The sequence below is a fragment of the Arachis duranensis genome, chromosome 2 (genome assembly GCF_000817695.3).
Source record: "Arachis duranensis cultivar V14167 chromosome 2, aradu.V14167.gnm2.J7QH, whole genome shotgun sequence".
Classification (NCBI taxonomy): Eukaryota; Viridiplantae; Streptophyta; class Magnoliopsida; order Fabales; family Fabaceae; genus Arachis; species Arachis duranensis.
Genome location: NC_029773.3, coordinates 63450225 through 63455883, shown reverse-complemented (window position 1 = coordinate 63455883; position 5659 = coordinate 63450225). Strand labels below are relative to the sequence as shown.

At 40.4% G+C, this 5659-nt stretch overlaps 1 non-coding gene across 1 annotated transcript; it reads left to right on the top strand.

Annotated features, from left to right (window-relative positions):
- Positions 1-3992: 3992 nt before the first annotated feature.
- LOC127745406 (small nucleolar RNA R71) lies at positions 3993-4096 on the top strand. The gene has a single exon (XR_008006596.1). It is a non-coding gene; the product is annotated as a small nucleolar RNA R71 (small nucleolar RNA).
- The last annotated feature ends 1563 nt before the right edge of the window (positions 4097-5659 follow it).

Here is a 5659-nt window from a genome sequence, read left to right as displayed (position 1 = left end):
TTTGATCAGAATCTTCGTGGTATAAGCTAGAACACATTGGCGGTCATTCTTGAGAATCCGGAAGGTCTAAACCTTGTCTGTGGTATTCTGAGTAGGATTCAGGGATTGAGTGACTGTGACGAGCTTCAAACTCGCGATTGTGGGGCGTTAGTGACAGACGCAAATGAATCATTGGATTCTATTCCGACATGATCGAGAACCGACAGATGAATAGTCGTGCTGTGACAGAGCGCGTTGAACATTTTCACTGAGAGGATGGGAGGTAGCCATTGACAATGGTGAAACCCAACATACAGCTTGCCATGGAAGGAGTCTTGCGTGCATGAAGAAGAAGACAGTACGAAAGCAGAGATTCAGAAGATATAGCATCTCCAAAACCTCAACCTGTTCTCCATTACTGCAAAACAAATATTTGTTTCATGTTCTTTTGCTTTTTACAATTAAATCTGAGAATTATTGATATCCTGACTAAGAGTTACAAGATAACCATAGCTTGCTTCAAGCCGACAATCTCCGTGGGATCGACCCTTACTCACGTAAGGTATTACTTGGACGACCCAGTGCACTTGCTGGTTAGTTGTGCAGAATTGCAAAAGTGTGATTGTGATTTCGTGCACCAAGGATGTCTTCCTCTATGACAATTCTGGCTAAATTGTATAGGTGACAGATGAGATGAGGAAAGGCTAACCTTGCCAAAGTAGAGGGCTTGTCAGCCACCTTGTATAGTTCTAGAGGTATGATCTCATGAACTTCCACTTCCTCTCCAATCATGATGCTATGGATCATGATAGCCCGATCTACAATTACTTTGGATCGGTTGCTAATAGGAATGATAGAGTGTTGGATGAACTCCAACCATCCTCTAGCCACAGGCTCTCAAGCCTTCTTAGTTGAACCAGCTTTCCTTTGGAGTCTCTCTTCCATTGGCTCTCTCCATACAAATGTCCATGAGGACTTGGTCCAACCTTTGATCAAAGTTGACCCTTCTTGTGAAAGGATGAAGATCTCCTTACATCATTGGCAAGTTGAACGCCAACCTCACATTTTTCGGACTGAAATCTAAATATTTCCCCTGAATCATTGTGAGCCAATTCTTTGGGTTTGGGTTCATACTTTGATCATGGTTCTTGGTGATCCATGCATTAGCATAGAACTCTTGAACCATTAAGATTCCGACTTGTTGAATGGGATTAGTGAGAGCTTCCCATCCTCTTCTCCTAATCTCATGTTGGATCTCCAGATATTCGCTCCTTTTGAGCTTGAAGGGGACCTCGGGGATCACCTTCTTCTAGCCCACAACTTCATAGAAGTGGTCTTGATAGACCTTTGAGATGAATCTTTCCATCTCTCATGACTCAGAGGTGGAAGTAATTGCCTTCCCTTTCCTCTTCCTTGAGGTTTCTCCGGCCTTAGGTGCCATTAATGGTTATGGAAAATTAAAAGGCAAGGTTTTTTCCATACCAAACTTAAGAGTTTTGCTCGTCCTCGAGCAAAAGAAGAAAGAATATAGTAGAAGAAGAAGAGAAGTGGGAGATGGAGGCTTGAGAGGGTTTGGCCAAGGGTGTTTTTGAGTGTATGTGATGTGTGAAAATGAAGGAGTAAGGAGGGGGTATTTTTAGGGTAAGAGAGGGAGTTGGTTCGTGTGAGAAGGGTTGGGTTTGGGAGGGAAATGGTTTGAATTTGAGTGGGTGGGGGTAGGTGGGTTGTATGATGGGTTTATGGGAATTTGGGAATGGATGTGAGTGGTGAAGAGAATATGGGGAAGAGGGTAAGATTTGATAAGTGAGTGGTGTTTTGGGTAGACTGTTCTAGAGAGGTGTGAAAAGGAGAGAGAGTGAGATGGGGTAGGTTGAGATCCTGTGGGGTCCACAGATCCTGAGGTGTCAAGGATTTCTCATCCCTACACCATTCTGGCATGTAAACACCCTCTGAGTGCTAATCCTAGCGTTTAAATGCCAGGCTGATGCCCTTTTCTGACGTTTAAACGCCAGTCTGCCTGCCAGTTCTGGCGTTTAAATGCCCAGAATGGTGCCAAGATGGGCGTTTAAATGCCCATTTTTCTACCTTTACTGGTGTTTAAATGCCAGTTCGCCTGCCAGTTCTGGCGTTTAACGCCCAGAATGGTGCTAGGCTGGGTGTTAAACTCCCATTTTGGTATCCTTACGGTAAGCTCTTCTTCAAGGGTGTGCTATTTTTTATGCTGTTTTTTATTTTGCTTTAATTTTTGCAGTTATTTTTGTGACTCCACATGATCATGATCCTAAAAAAAACATAAAATAACATAGATAAATAAAATAAAATTGGGTTGCCTCCCAATAAGCGCTTTTTTAATGTCAATAAGCTGGCAGGAAGCTCTTACAGAGCTTCACAGGTGCTCAGAGCATGTTTGTGGCCTCCCAACACCAAACTTAGAGTTTGAATGTGGGGGCTTTGCATGACTCTGCATGGAGAGAATTGAATGAAGCTTTTCATGCTTCTTTCCCATGTTTACAGAAGAAGATCCTTGTGCCTTAAACACAAGATAGTCCTCATTCACTTGAAGGACTAGCTCTCTTCTGTCCACATCAATCACAGCTTTTGCTGTGGCTAGGAAGGGTCTTCCAAGGAAGATGCATTCATCCTCATCCTTCCCAGTGTCTAGGATTATGAAGTCAGCAGGGATGTAAAGATCTTCAACCTTTACCAAGACATCCTCTACAAGTCCATAAGCCTGTTTCTTTGATTTGTCTGCCATCTCTAGTGAGATTCTTGCAGCTTGTACCTTAAAGATCCCTAGTTTCTCTATTACAGAGAGTGGCATGAGGTTGATACTTGATCTTAGGTCAAACAGAGCATTTTCAAAGGTCATGGTGCCTATGGTGCAAGGTATCAAGAACCTTCTGGGATCCTCTTTCTTTTGAGGTAATCTCAGCTGAACCAATGCACTTAGTTCATTGATGAGCAATGGAGGTTCATCCTCCCAAGTCTCATTACCAAATAATTTGGCATTCAGCTTCATGATTGCTCCTAGATATTGAGCAACTTGCTCTTCAGTAATATTTTTGTCCTCTTTAGAGGAAGAATATTCGTCAGAGCTCATGAATGGTAATAGTAAGTTCAGTGGAATCTCTATGGTCTCTAGATGAGCCTCAGATTCCTGTGGTTCCTCAATAGGGGACTCCTTGTAGTCCAGTGGACGTCCCATGAGGTCTTTCTTATTGTGAATCACGTCCTCCTCCTCTTCTATAGGTTTGGCCATTTTAGTTGGATTAATGGCCTTGCACTCTCTTTTTGGATTCTCATCTGTATTGCTTGGGAGAGTACTAGGAGGAGTTTCAGTAGTTCTTTTACTCAGCTGACCCACTTGTGCCTCTAAATTTCTTATGGAGGACTGTGCCTCAGTCATGAAATTGAGGGTGATCTTAGATAGATCAGAGACTATGTTTGCTAAGCTAGAGAGGCTCTGCTCAGAATTCTCTGTCTGTTGCTGAGAAGATGATGGGAAAGGCCTGCTATTGCCAAACCTATTTCTCCCACCATTATTGTTATTGGAGCCTTGTTGAGGCTTCTGTTGATCCTTCCATGAGAAATTTGGGTCATTCCTCCATGAAAGATTATAGGTGCTTCCAGAGGATTCTCCCATGTAATTCACCTCTTCCGTTGCAGGACTCTCAGGGTCATATGCTTCTCCTTTAGAGGAGGCGTCTTTAGCTTGCAATTCAGTCAGACTCTGAGAAATCATATTAACTTGCTGAGTTAATATTTTGTTCTGAGCCAATATAGCATTCAGAGTATCAATCTCAAGAACTCCTTTCTTCTGAGTTACCCTATTATTCACAGGATTTCTCTTAGAAGTGTACATGAACTTGTTATTTGTAACCATTTCAATGAGTTCCTGGGCTTCTGCAGGCATTTTCAGATGAAGAGATCTACCAGTAGAGTGGTCCAATGACATCTTGGATAACTCAGACAGACCATCATAGAATATACATATGATGCTCCATTTTGGAAACATGCCAGAAGGACACCTTTTGGTTAATTGTTTGTATCTTTCCCAAGCTTCATAGAGGGATTCACCTTCCTTCTGTCTGAAGGTTTGGACATCCACTCTGAGCTTACTCATCTTTTGAGGTGGAAAGAATTTGGTCAAGAAAGCATTGACCAGCTTGTCCCAAGAGTTCATGCTTTCTCTAGGTTGTGAGTCCAACCATGTCCTAGCTCTGTCTCTTATAGCAAAGGGAAAAAGCATAAGTTTGTAGACCTCAGGATCAACCCCATTGGTCTTAATAGTATCACAGATCAGCAAGAATTCAGATAAGAACTGATGAGGATCTTCTGATGGAAGTCCATGAAACTTGCAGTTCTGCTGCATTAGAGAAACTAATTGAGGCTTAAGCTTAAAGTTGTTTGCTCCAATGGCAGGAATTGAGATGCTTCTTCCATAGAAGTTAGAAGTTGGTACAGCATGGTCACCAAGCATCTTCCTTGCATTGTTATTGGGTTTGGCCATGTCTGTTTCTTTTTCGAATTCTTCTGTAAGGTACTCTCCAGAGAGTTATGCTTTAGCTTCTCTTAGCTTCCTCTTCAGAGTCCTTTCAGGTTCAGAATCGGTTTCAACAAGAATATCTTTATCCTTGTTCCTTCTCATGTGAAAAAGAAGATAACAGAAAAGAAGAGGAATCCTCTATGTCAAAGTATAGAGATTCCTTTATATGAGTAGAAGAAGAGAGGAGAGAAGAATGAGGTAGAGAGAAAATAAAGAGAATTTGAACACAGAGAGGGAGAGAGGGTTCGAATTTTAAGAAAGAAAGAAGTGTTAGTAAATAAATAAATAAATAGAAAGAGATGAGAGAGAGGAGAGATTCAAAAATATTAGAAGAAATAAAATTAGAAATGAAAATAATTAGTTAATTAAAAAGAATTTTGAAAAAGTTTTTAGTGGTTTTCGAAAATTAGAGAGAAAAAAGTAGTTAATTGAAAAAGATTTGAAAATAAATTTTGAAAAGATAAGAAGTTAGAAAAAGATTTTGAAATTAAGTTTTGAAAAAGATATGATTGAAATCTATTTTGAAAAATATTTGAAAAAGAAATTTATAAAGATTTGATTTTGAAAATTGAAGTTGATGACTTGACTAACAAGAAACTAAAAGATTGTGATGAGCGGATAATTTATACGCTTTTTGGTATTGTTTTTAGGTAGTTTTTAGTAGGATCTAGCTACTTTTAGGGATGTTTTCATTATTTTTTATGCAAAATTCACATTTCTAGACTTTACTATGAGTTTGTGTGTTTTTCTGTGATTTCAGGTATTTTCTGGCTGAAATTGAGGGACCTGAGCAAAAATCTGATTCAGGCTGAAAAAGGACTGCTGATGCTGTTGGATTCTGACCTCCCTACACTCGAAATAGATTTTCTAGAGCTACAGAACTCCAAATGGCACGCTCTCAATAGCGTTGGAAATTAGACATCTAGAGCTTTCCATCAATATATAATAGTTCATACTTTATTCGAGTTTAGATGATGCAAACTGGCGTTTAACGCCAGGTCCATGCTGCATTCTGGAGTAAAACGCCAGAAACACGTCACAAACCAGAGTTAAATGTCAAAAACATGTTACAACTTGGCGTTTAACCCCAAGAGAAGCCTCTGCACGTGTAAAGCTCAAGCTCAGCCCAAGCAC